This window comes from Pinus tabuliformis, chromosome 5_2, assembly GCF_031772625.1.
Source record: "Pinus tabuliformis cultivar Carrire ecotype Pingquan chromosome 5_2, CPIR1, whole genome shotgun sequence".
In the NCBI taxonomy this organism is placed as follows: domain Eukaryota; kingdom Viridiplantae; phylum Streptophyta; class Pinopsida; order Pinales; family Pinaceae; genus Pinus; species Pinus tabuliformis.
Window position 1 is genome coordinate 562912846 of NC_142306.1, and position 13919 is coordinate 562926764.

The window sequence follows — 13919 nt, forward strand, 5'->3', positions numbered from 1 at the left end:
TTGGCTAAGTTTATAAAAATGGTTCTTCGAAGAGCTCCTCCCTAAATAGGCATGCATTTTAACCAGAAAACTTTCTGGCCACCCCCAGGATCAAGAATTATTATGCAAGGCAACTGAACTACTGATCTACAAAATGCAACTATATCCAGCACATAAACAATACAAACTAGTGCAACATTTTAAACAGTCAAGAAAGAAACCACATTAGATGTTATGGCAAAGAATTTATTGCAACTTTAGCCTGACAGAAACATATCTTCCACAGATCCTGCATACATTGTTGCTCCTCCATTTGTTGGATCTTCTGGACACGGGTCCATAAAAGATAGGCTTGTGCAAAGTGAACAGCTTATCCACACCATGTGCGAACCTCCATATCCTGACTTATAGTTTGATAGCCCAAACTATCCACACTGTTTCGTGCAATAGAATTTAGCCCCTCCATGTCATACACACTACAGGTTGTACCTCATGCAGGCGCAGAACGGAAAAGGCAGTGAAATATTTCAACTGTAACATCCTGAGACAGAAGAAACAAACGACCATAGTGACAATAAACTTCATTAATTCAGCTCTACAAAATCTAGTTTTTTATTTTCTGAATAACAACCGTGGGATTCTACATAATTTATTGTTCTTACAAATATTTAGTCCTGCCTAAATTATTGGATTATATGAATAAACTATCTTGAAAAGTTTTGCTGATTGATCCTTAGTAAATAAAAATAAAAATAAAATAAAAAATAAAAAAATTCTCACCCATTTTTACCCTTTACCACACAACAATTTGGCTTTCATATCAATTTGGAAACCCTATTCTAGAACCTTCCACTTTCCAACTCCTCCATAGAAAGGCCATTCCAGTGAGGTCATCATCGTTTCTACAAGAGGCTCTTACAATTGTAACATAAGTCGAAGGATCTTATAACTGTAACATAAGTCGATCTTCTCAAGATCTGTCTATTCCAAACTCTCATCTTCCAGTTAAAGCAGGATTCTCTCTCGAAGTTCAGTACTTGCATTTTTTACAGACAACTCTTGCTATTTCATCTCTTACTCTATCTATAGAAACATCACATAGGGAAATTTTCCTATTTCCTTCATCTCCGTAGAAAATCATTAATCCTTTCCTAAATCAGACCTATCAAGGTCTGCCATCAAACACCATTTTCCAGTTAAAACAGGACTCCGAGCTTCATTCTTGCACAATCTTAGTATCCCTTGTATGCCACAAGGAGTGTCCCTGCATAAAGAGTTTTCAATCCATCTGAAGTGTGCTATATCTGAGAAACTCTGTAGTAAGCATCTGATAATTCACAACCTTTGCAGAATGACACAACTCTACAGATCTCTCGCTCATTTAGAGAAAGCCACATTTCCTCATCATACTGTAAATCACTCTAGCCAAAACCTGAACTAGATGTAAAAACATTCAGCAACCCTCTGACAACTGGAAAAAGTAGAATAGCTAAACCCCTTTCTGCTTCAAACAACCATAAAGTTTGGTCATGCTCTAGATAAATCCTATCTTACCAATCTTGAAAAGTTGAGAAAAACCTTTCGCCACAATATTTGTGACAATCAAGCTCATTACCAAGCCATGATTATCTGGAACAAAAGTCATATTTGTATGATAATACAAAATCTAATATAGGAGGTCCAGGACAACAGCCAATGACTGGTCATGTGTGAACTATTTTCTACAATGATATCTTAAATGTTCTCAGTTATACGTCATGTCCTGCACTTGAAGTTACTCCCATACTACGTCTTTCTCATCCCTCCAAAAATATGAAACTAAAAGTAGCATTCTTCAGTTTCGGTTACTTCAGTAACTTAACCTAGTCCTGTGTTCATGTTTCCCTCCATCTTGTGATGGAACATACTTCCACCATCGAAACAAATACCACAAAAGTTGCATAGCAAGGTAGATCACCATCAGACAAATTTCCATGTGCATGTATGCATATACATATATATACCGGTATATATGTACATATATATACCGGTATATATATATACAACTACATATTAATATGACCAACAAAAAAGGATGATTAAAGAACTTAATAGGTAAACAACTGCAGAAGAATACATACCAGGATCTCAAAACTATCATTGCAAATGCCCAATTGTCTGTATGAAGTTATAATTGCCAACTAATCCCAATGTTCACAACAAATAAGAAAATTATCCATAATTGTGAAAGTATTGAACAATGTAGAAGAATTAAACCTTGCAAGCTTGCACTGATAGAACAACATGATTTAACTCTACACCAGCTGGAATTAAAGAAATAAATTCAAAGCAAAAAGAATTCTCAAATGAAACTAAGATCAGTTATATATTTGCATTTTTACGCATCTCCGAATGCAATAAGGAACTGAGATGGTATAGATCTAAAATTCCTGAAATGTAAAAATGAATGGTTTGGGATATTATCCGAATACCTCCTGAATACCTCCTGAACACGAGAAGTGAACATTCCATGACTTTGCTGTCATGACATGCATTTCCTATGCCACTTGTAAGATTCCAGTATTAGAGATAAATGAGAAACGGCGAGATTAAATCAGTTAAGAACCTCACACTGCAAGACAATGCCATCTGGCACTCCTGAAGGTAAGACCAACGAAGAAAATACAGCCTTTAAATGCATTGTTCACTGTTTCCTGAAAAACAAGCCATGAAGAGCGAACTTTGTTTTGATAGGCTTTCTAAACATAGATTGGAAGAAATCAATCTTCCATAGCAAGTGTTGCCAGTAATATCTAAAGCTTCCAAGACTATGCATTCCAAAAGCATTTATTGTGAGCTGATGGTCTTTAATGACATCTGGGTTTGTCATGATCTAAAACCATTTTTGCTACTGGACAGCACCTGCAACTTGTTTGCTGAGACAAGCTCTGTAAGATATAGTAACGGCTTTGTCTCCAGAACCAAATCATATGTATCTCTGTCTTTGTATTTAAAAAGGTAGCCATCTCATTTGATGCCAGAAGGAAAACAGGCAGTTGCGCCATTACAAAACATTTATAGCTTCTCTCATTGGGCTTCTACACAAGATACATTTCTCATGTCCAAGAACGACATAGATAATTCAATGTGCAAACATATTACAGCCATAACAAACTTAAGTGCCAAAAATGTTTAGGGTTCAATATGATAGCATGGTATTGAATTCAATAGCATGATGTAAAGAGTCTGAGGTAGACCCAACTATTTTAAACATGCAGTGATCAAAAAGTATACAAGAGTACTATTGACAACATACAGTGATCAAAAAGTATACAAGGGCACTGTTGACAACATGCACTGACCAAAAGGTACGTAAGGGGAATAATAGACCATCCCAGCAACTCGCACATCCTGCAGGCATATTCAAGCCAGCTCACAAAAAAGAGAGGTTAGATAGCAGAGCCAGTTCAGATTTTCAATGAGCATTGCCATGGACTATGTTGAAGGAAAGAAATTTGGACTTGCTATAAGTGTCTTTGGGGAAGCATCCATTTAAACTGGTGAAAGGTTCAAGAAAACTTACACAATAATATCAGTGTACAAAATGAATTTCACAGTGGATACACAGAGACACTATATATGAGTGTTCTTCAATCAACAGAACAGAAAATAAAATAAAAAAACCACACACCAAGACTACTGAAGTGACTAAGTTTCTGTTATGAAAACAACAAAATTAGACTATTAAAGAATATAATGCATGCATGCTCGGGACTGACATAACAGATGTGCACGTTACAACACAATCAATATCATTGTGACTCTAGGCATCCAACCTGAAAGATTCATGGGAAATAGTCAAGCTGTAGTTGTGACTGTACATATAATGCCAGCCAAACAGTAAGTGATGAACCGCAGATTTGTAAATAACTTTTGGCAGAGAATCACCAAAAATAATTGAAACAAGAATCAGCATAAACATAGCGTCCACAAAATTCTGGTGACAAGACTATCTTCAGTATTTCCCACATAATCATTTGTCTCAGATGGCTAACTATCTTGTTAGGATCTCTGAATGCTGCTCAAAAGTCAAGTGACCATCATTTAAATATTAGTATGGTTATGAGCCCTGAAGCATTTATTTGATTGAGTAATTAATCAAAGACTTCAATTGAAGAAATAGAGGAGCAAAGTAAGAATGTCATAAAAGTAGTCCATGGTATATAAAGAAGAATATTGGTACAATTGGCGCAGGCAATTGAAAGAGCCATAACAGGTTCAACTTACAACCTTCAGCCATACAGACAATTGCTCATCCGCACAAGAGAGTAGAAATTTCCAATTGAGATTAGAATTCAAATCCAGATTGTGGAAACATAGAAGCAGCTGCAGCTTAAGACAAAATAGTTTATGTTTCCATGGTCAAAATACAATCAACAAAAAAAAGAGCAAGCAGTAAAAACCAAGAGAATTCCCACCATCCCTCACTTAACTTCTTACTGGGCAGGAAGAAAGCACCTTATTGCTAGCCACTTGCTAGTTCACAAAATTCTCAAACACAATATACAATGGGCAATAACTCAGTGCTAAATGACTTTCAACGAATTATCTGTGCATTGCAATTTGTCCTTTTCCTGTCCAATATTTTCGATGTTATTCATAAGTATTGAAAAACTCTCATGGGACTCTTGGCTAATTCAGTAATAGCATGACTCCCTTGCAAGAACCTTGTACATCGGTTGAATCATCAAGCATTCTTTGGTCATGCAAGATTAAAAGCACATGTGGCTTCTTGCACGCTTGCCGTCTTTAGCAGATATATATTCAATATTTTGTCTTGCAGGGTTAAAAGCATATGTGCTTTTCTGCAGACTGGTTGCATTCAGCAGACATATCTTCATATCAATTAAAATTGATTAGCTCTTCTTAGATTCCCTGCATCAACTCTCCACAGCAGTGGCCTTCATATGGCAAGCAGACTATTCATATTGTGAAAAGCTTTGAAATGATTCACAACAGGACTACCATTACTAGAAGACTTTTTACAGAAGGCATTCTTTTGGAGCACATTCAATGATTCAAGCATTCTATATGTTTTGTAAATTATTCAAAGACAAATTACTTGAATCTCCTACGTCAAACTTCAAACAGGCTTTCTTAAAAGTTAAAACATGGCATATATGCATGCCATGATATAAAACCATCATATGGACATTAGAAGTTCACTTTTGTAGAAGCATACATGTTTCCATGCTACTGATGTCAACTATTAAGCACCATGCTGAAGCTTATTTCCTTCTTGATCAAATGCATTCATCCCCATCCTAGATCAAGCATCTTAGGCCTGAATGTTTGAATTACAACGGTGATGAATTTGTAATGATGATGGGTGCCTAAAAGAACCACAAAAATTGCCATGCATACAACTGCCAGTGAATTCTGCTAGCTTTACTGGGTCCTTTAGGCACCTAGAAATACTAATGTTCTGATATTTTCCCATGATAAAACCACCATATGGTCCATCAGCATTTCCTGGTTCAAGCAAGGTTTCTCCATGTATTTGGTTTTGACTGACAACTACGTTAGAATACAAACATCATTAGGGAGACATAGATTCCTATAATATGAGAGTTATGTCTTAACAATGATGCTTTAATAGATCTCAGAGGATCTTGATGCTGCTCGTAAACTCACAAGCCATGAATAATATGCACAATAGTGACTACATCCTGAGCCATTACATGAATTTTTCACCTTAGATTTTGTCGAAAGGTGAAAGAAACGAATGGCTTTTACAAAGAGGCATAATTTTTTATATAAATTTTCCCATGGAAACCAACATTAGAAGGCATCACATTTACCAACCAAAAAAAGGCATACCTTTAACTGCTACGATAACAATATTGAGTAATAGCAGTTCTTAAATATAGCATTAGGATGACATATCTGCATCAAAGGTCTGTCCCAAACAATGCTATCACCCTTAACATCACTAACTTCATTGTAACAAATTTGTTAAGTTTTGGAACATTAAAAATTTTGTAGAGATTTAATCATAATGTGTTTATGTGCACAGAGTTTGGCCCTATCAGATTCGCTGCTTGTTCGATACAGAAAATCTGGTAAGATTACTAGTGGCTTCTTGCATTAGTTGGTGGAACCACCAATAGCACATTACATTTGACAATCTGTGTATTTGACTTTCAGTGTCAAAATTAGGGATTTAAACATCACATTCTAGATCCACTTGTGATTTCCTTTTCAAATAGCTCCCTGAACCTGATGGACAACATAATGTTTGCCTTGAATCTGTTTAAACTAAATCAACTTAAACATTTACTACATTTACATGCTTATCTAAAAAAAACATAGTAGTAACTTGCATGGGTGGAACTTAGAAGTTAGAACGGTCTATTAGAGAAACTGAAATTCGTCTAAACAAATGGACCTTTCAATTAAGTATTTAAAGTACTTTAATATACCATTGAATATGGAATGTCTTTGCTCACCTGAATTGCCATTGCAAATATTGTACCTATAATCGGGGATTTTTTTTATCTTTCATGGAGTAGAAAGCTATTATAGGACAAATTTAATTGTATTGTCGCAGACCAGCCTCCCCACACCCTGCAACACAACTCTATATATGTCTAGAAGAAGATATGTTAGCATGCAACGAAACAAATGCTCTATGCAGATACCAGTGAGACGTTCATCTTACTAGGTACATCAAATGAGAGAATAGAGTTTCCCATGGTCAGTGTCGTTTAACATTCATTACCATTCATCATGTGACAAAAGTGACAAATGGCCTCCACTCACGAGGTTACAGCTCCAACGTGACAAATCTGTCATCACTTGATTATAATGAAAAATGGTGAAAGAATAATGAAGGTTGTTGATCCCATGGCAACCGACTAAAAAGATGTTATGCCCCAGTGCAACCAACAAATAGTAAAGATCTCTCTACTAAGAGTAATACAAATAAAAATGAATATCGTTTACCATCAAAGGTGATACTGGTAACCCACTAAAAGGTATTGCTACCCACATTATTCAAAAATATAGAGGCATAGCTAATATAGCTTATGAATACTAATTCCAAGACCAAACCGAAATCCAAATATTATTAATTTACTAACAAAGGATATCTCCTAATGTAGAATAATAAATGTACCCTTGCAGAATATTTCAAAGGACAGATGAAGTACCTCAATAAGATGCAGAACATTGTATCTTGCAAAAGAGAAGCCATAATCAAATTCTCCTTGCACCAATCGATGGGTTTTCTCACAGGACGCCAATATCATGGATCATATGACAAACTTTCAAATTCATAAGTGAAAGTTATGCCTGTTCAAAGTTGCAGGTTAAAAATCTTAGTGGGCTTTCATATTCTATAAAAAGTAAAGGAGAAGTGCGTAATAAATGAGGAAAGTCATCTTTATAATATGTGAATATGAAGCCTACTTGTCCCCTATTTATATTGGTCAAGTATTCTTGTCAAGGTATGCCCAATAATCTACTGTATGGCCTTGATTGGCCTGCAACTTATGTTGTGGACCTGCTGCAGGTGCACCAACATCAGACTTCTATATTTGAGTCCACCTATTTTTCACACCAAAATTTCTCATTTTCAATGTAGGCTATCATTTACTGCATTAAGAAAGCACAAGATTATTCGTGTCTTTACAGGACTCCTCTCATTATAAGGCCAGAATTGCTCTCTCCTCTTTAGGAGACAAATTGTCCTCATTGACGCCAAATTTCCATGCAAGGCTGTTGGGGTTTAGCTAGCTCTTATGTTGTTCTTTATTTCTTTTTAACTTTTTTAATCCTTGTAATTTGGATTATAATTTTTTTTCATTTTGGAGGCCTGGATATAGAAATAAGGACCTCGATAATTACTACATTCTAAGTTTACTCATCTAAATATGTTGTTTAGAATGTAAAATATTTTAGGAAGATTACACCCGGTTCTTCATTCTTGCCATTAAGTTCCTCTCCCTTGGAGAATTGATGGTTGGATACTTTTGATCTTTCAAGGGCATTCTTTTGTTGCTATAGTTGGATTTCATATGTTAGGTTTTCACCCATGCATAAATTAAGCTATTAAATATTCTGAGGCATATTTTCCATTCTATTGATCACGCTTTCCATTTTGTTTATATTCTTTAACAACTACTATTTCTTTGGCACCTCTTATTATGGAAAGGAGGTTCGTTTATCACTTTGGGGTCAAAATCTTTATATCATGGCTATTTCTAATTTTTCTCAAAACTTTACGTGGTATTGTTATTCATAATTCTAATGGTGCAAAACTACACAAGGTAAAATTATCACTTAGACGGGATCTCATATAGCCCAAGAGAGAGTTTTACTCATTTAAGCCAACACTGAGAAGTTGATCCATTTCCTTATCCATAGACCAGTCACTTCCCTAGACTTTATCTATTTGTATCGTGGTTCTCCTTGCATGGTAGGAACTTGTCTTCAGGTATGAGAAGTGAGCTTTTGGTCTTTCTCCTTGCAAGGTAGGAACTTGTCTTCAGGTATAAGAAGTGAGCCCTCTCTCTCTCTCTCTCTCTCTCTCTCTCTCTATATATATATATATATATATATATGATTGTAAGACTCTCTCCTTGGTGTGTGCATGTGTGTGTATATACACAAACACCAAGGAGAGTTAGTCTTGCAATCATATCTTGTCTCATACATTGTATTCATCGTAAAAAGGAGGTTCCCCCTCGTACTAGATTGTAACCATTGGCTTCATATCATTTTTTAGGTGCATGGTTCGGAACATTTGGTACCAAAGCATTTGAACATAAGGTTTTACTAATTTAAACAAGTCATTGTGGAATTTTCACTATAAATTTTTTTCAAGGAAGCTTCAAACTGTGAAACTTTGGGAAGATTAAGGAAAGACCTTGAAGTACATCTCATCAAAATTTCAGATCTTGTTTTGCTATACTTTCGAGGATGCACCCTATGGATGTTAGGATTTGTGAATGGTCTTGTTACCCACCACTTGTGGATGACACCCATAGGAAAAAAATTTCTCCTAGATGGTCCTCAGCCGGAAGCCAACAACCCCTTGAAGCCACCAGATAGCTCAATGTACCCACCACTTGTGGGTGACATCCATAGGAGAATTTCTTCTCCTAGATGGTCCTCAACCGAAAGCCAACAACCCCTTGAAGCCACCAGATAGCTCAATGTGCCACCATCTCCTCCACCTGAGCGGACCATTATGATTCCTCGCCCATCTGTTATGATCATATGTTTGAAGGTGGCCCTTCCAACCCCGAAGGTATGGCTTTTCATTATGTAGTTGGGTATCTTTGCTTACTTATCATGGACACTCCTAGACATGGATTAGTGGGGGGATTCGGCGGAAAGAATGGGCTTGGTTTGTACTCTTGTCCCCTTGTCCAATTTGGTGGTTAACATTGTATCCTAACCCCGTGGGGTCTCCTTTATTGGCTACTAGCTTTAGGAGTGCCACTGAATGGGAGTCCCGATTTTGGTTGTGCTGTCCCGCTTCCCAACACCACATACAACACTCCTCTCTGCTCATTATAACCCCTTTTCACATATTTCCAATTCGAGTCCAAATTTGTCCATTGTGTCCACAAGGAGTCAGCCTTCCCCTCCCCTTGTCCACACTCTAGGTTGAGCCTGGAACGATGCTCTAGAGGTTGATGTAGCTGAAAAGAAAGCTAAAAGCATAATTTGGCCACCTCACAACATGAAAGGTACCATAAAATGCAAAAGAATGTTGGGATATACAAATTTAGCGTGTGGGCAAAAGCCAACATGATTTTGATCCCCTGTCATTATGATCATCACCCTAGTTCCTAGGGCCCCTATATGAGCCGCCCTAAATTACTAAGAAACCCATGATTGTCCGAACCCCTGATGGGTGATGAACTGCCCAACCTTAAGGGAGTATTCACTGCTATATCATACACGTCATGCCCTCATCCCCCAGAGCCCCAAGTAGTTACAAAAGGAAAAATCAATAAAGGGCAAAAGGCATATGAATAAGGGTGGAAAAACAAAGGTCCGGGTAACTCATGTACCATGATTGCTCCCTCCTACATTCATACACCCAAGTGTTGGCTTCCCTCATTATAGTTACCCTTGTACTATGTCATGTGGCTTTGAGCCTTCCCCTGATGCCCCACTCTGTTCCATCATTGTATCACATGCCACCTACCATTTGATGGATGTACCATGGACATGTCAATCCCGTCCTTCCCTCATTGTAGTTACCCTTGTGCTATGGCATGTGGCTTTGAGCCTTCCCCTAATGCCCCACTCTGTTCCATCATTGTATCACATGCCACCTGCCATTTGATGGATGTACCATGGAAATGTCAATCCCCTTGGAGGTTAATCTTCGTCTTGAACTTGGAGACACTTGCATGTTCCAAAGCCCATTATGGAAGGGCATGCCACTATGAAGTGTCCACTTTGTTCCATGATTTGTAAGCTTAATTACTCAATTGCGTTAATGATTTGTTGTACTGGAAGGTGAGGGGATGCATTAGATCTTATACAGAATTGCAAGGTGGGTCTTCATCTTGGGTTTGGTCGCCCTATACAGGATCCAAGCCTACCCTCCAGAGGTTCATAATGGCATTTGTAGACTGAGCATTGAGAGCCATGGGCCTCCACCATAGCAGAAAGTAGATTGCCACGTCATGGGATCCTTCAGTTCCACTCATTGCTTGCTCATGTTCCATTTATTTGACGAAGATGATGCACCTGAAACACCTTGCCCTGTCGGCTACACTCTTGCACCACACACTTGGCAGCTAACTCGAGGCCCAGATGGAGTTGTGTCTCACCATGGGAGACAAAGGGAGGGCCTAAATCATTGTTCCATCCCTTGCAAATGAAATAAGCATGGGAGACAAAGGGAGGGCCTAAATCATTGTTCCATCCCTTGCAAATGGAATACATGCTTATTCGATTCAATTGAAGACCCATGAGGATGATTTTGTGCCCCCACAGCCACTTAGGGGTAACACAGGTCATTTACTTGGATATCAAGGGGTAATCCCCTTCATCACTGTTTTTAGAGCCCATGTTTTTAGAGCCCTTTTACACATTTTGGCACATGTTGGACTCCATTTGGCATCCCAAATGCCCTCCTAGCTACTTGTCTATCATTTCGGCCCTCTTAAGAGGCTTATTTTTCATATTATGGATCTATTTGGTGGGCTTGTCACCAAAAGGTTGTTATTTGTACATTATTTTATTATTAGGGGCATCATTAGACCTAATTAGGCAATTTGAATCCCTTAGAGGATCATATCAATCGATGAGAGGTTCATTTCATTCCTCATCATCACTTGGACTTGGGATATATCTTTCTAAAGATTTTGGACTTGCAATTTGTGGAATGATTTGGCTGATTAAATGCATTTTGATGTGTGGAAAATTTTTGCTATCTCTCTTGGAGCTTCTATTTGGCAAGTTTATGGATGGATATACTCTTTTTGTCATGTCTCTTTTCATGCGAACTTTTCGTGTTTTATGTCTAATGTATGGAACGGTATGCTTTGATGTTGCTTGTGCCCTAATAATTAATGCGAATTTATGAAACACTTGTAAGCTTGGCTCGTTGCATATGTTATTCATCTTGGCAAGAAGAACGAATTTTCCTAGGAGTAGGTTGTGCACCTTTTACCTTGAAACTCCATCAAATATTGCATATTAGAGTATAGAAGTCTAAAGTTGTTGTCAAACTACATCCACAAAGAGTGCAGCTGCTTCTTTACTCCTTAAAGAGTGAAGTTCCTAAATCTTAAACATTTTGACTCCAATCTTCCCAATAGCCAGGCATTGGTCCGAGATCCTTGGTGATCACATTAACTTAATGAAATATCATTCTTTCACCTCTTTTCCTCATCCCCTAAGGATAAGGAGATTTTCTAGGGCTTGGTGCGAAAATTTAGGAAGGAGGAATTTTAGGATTTTGTCCAAATAAGTTCTTCATTTATATCTCCTCTAGGCATTCTCTAGTTTTGAATGAATTCTGACAATGAAATTTCAAACAAATTGATGCCCTAGCTATCACACCAAGAAAGAACCCTTGAAGTTGCTTTCACTTGGGGATTTCATGAAGGTTTACACTTTGTAGTTCATCATTCAAAACCTTTTCTCTTAACTACAGGTGATCATTGGATGAGCCTTTACCATGGTATATCTCTCAAACATTAGTCTCTTATAGTATTCTCTCAAGGGGTTTTCCATGGAAAGTCACATCAGTGAAAATCTGTAAAGAGCAAGGGACATCAACAGAGTTAACAGTGGGTCCTTGTCCCATTGTTACCACTTCATCTAGCGATAGTCCCTTTGGAACCCCTCCTAGGACCCTCTGCTAAATTGAGCGGTAACAGGTCCTTCAATCTATTTCAATCGAGTGATCTTCTTCATTATGCTATATCTTCTTTTTGGGACACTTCAGGCCGTGAAATTTTTAAGAGACTGGGGAGAGATCTGATGATACATCTAGTAAAAATTTTGGATTCTAGTTCACTGCAAGTTCGGAGATGTACCCTATGGAAATTAGGACCTATGAATAGTGCTAAAATCAGTTCAAACGAGTGATATTGCAAATTTTTTGTAACTTTCCCTCAAAAAAGTTTCTAAACGAGAAATTTTCAGGTATCTAAGGAGACATGCTGAGGCACCTCAAGTAAAAATTTCATAATCTTGTTTAAAAAAGTGTGCATGTACTACGCTATACAAATTTGTTCTTTGGAAGAGGCCAAATATTAGCAAGGTTTTGAGAAAGTTACCATAACTTTCACTTGGCACATCAAATTTTGGACAAACCTATGGAATTGTAGATAATACATATCAAAATCCTACAAGACGAAATTTCAAATTTAGAAGGGCTCAAATTTCAAAGATAAATTAGGGCAACGATAAGCCATCGAGATAGTCTACAAATTGGGGTTTTGAAATGTACATAACTTACAATTGTCATAACTTTTGATTGGAAGATCTATTTTTGGTGATTCAAAATTTGTGATAAAAAGGAAATAGAAGAGCAATATCATGGCTCATAATAGTACTTCAAAAGATGCTTCACCACATAAACCTCCAAAAAGCTCGTCCATGGCTCATGAACAAATGGAACACATGCACTGAGAGTCAAGCAAAAGAAATAAGTAATACTATGAAGGTTGATTTGTCACAAAAGCAAGAATTAGTTAAAAGCGATATGTATGAAAATAAGGAAGAAATGGATAAGAAGATGAAATAGATGGAACAAAAAATTACAAAAGCAATAGAAGGGAGGCTCCTTAAAAATGATAATGTGTCTGGCGAAGCTCATGAAAATAAAGATACAATTCAAGTTGAACAATTTGCCAATAATAAGAATTTTCAAGTGGACATAACTCAAATAATGGAGCTACTCATGGTTGGTTTCCCAAGGGAGTGAACATTCCCAAAGTTGAATAAAAGATGTTTGATGGAACATAGGTCTTTACCTGGGAGCACCAAATAGAGCAATATTTTAAATTCTATAATACTATGGGCGATAACTAGAGGATTCACATAGCAACTTTGAATTTTGAGATAATACCCGATCAATGGTATCAATGAGTACTTAAAAGGATGCAAAATTGATATCATTATACTTGGGTTTTATTTACAAGAGACATAGAAGCACACACAATATGGCAAAGCTTGGGAACGAGACTACTTCAGTCAAATGACAAGAATCAAGTAATTTGGTGATATTTTGAGATTATCTCAGGTATTGGCCACAATGGTGGATAACATAATTGATGAACATTTATTGGAATCTTACATGAGTGGATTGAAACAAGACATTAAACAAGAGATTTTCCTAAAACATCCAAGAAACGCTATACAAGCTATCCAATTTTTTTCATCATATTCAAGCCAAGAATAAGGCTACACAAGTCTACCAT

General features: G+C 37.2%; 1 protein-coding gene across 9 annotated transcripts in view; it reads right to left on the reverse strand.

Annotated features, from left to right (window-relative positions):
• Window positions 1-13919, reverse strand: part of LOC149160209 (E3 ubiquitin-protein ligase MBR1-like) — a 92731-nt gene that overhangs the window by 33662 nt on the left and 45150 nt on the right. For 2 of the 9 annotated variants that reach the window (XR_016261789.1, XR_016261790.1), the window contains exons 6-7: window positions 7170-7311; window positions 277-520 (exon numbers count right to left, since the gene is read on the reverse strand). The exons of 4 other annotated variants lie outside the window; for them this stretch is intronic. The gene's annotated coding sequence lies outside the window, so the exon portion shown is untranslated. The remainder of the gene's footprint in view (window positions 1-276; window positions 521-7169; window positions 7312-13919) is intronic. 3 more of the 9 variants (XR_016261791.1, XR_016261792.1, XR_016261793.1) reach the window with 2 other exon arrangements.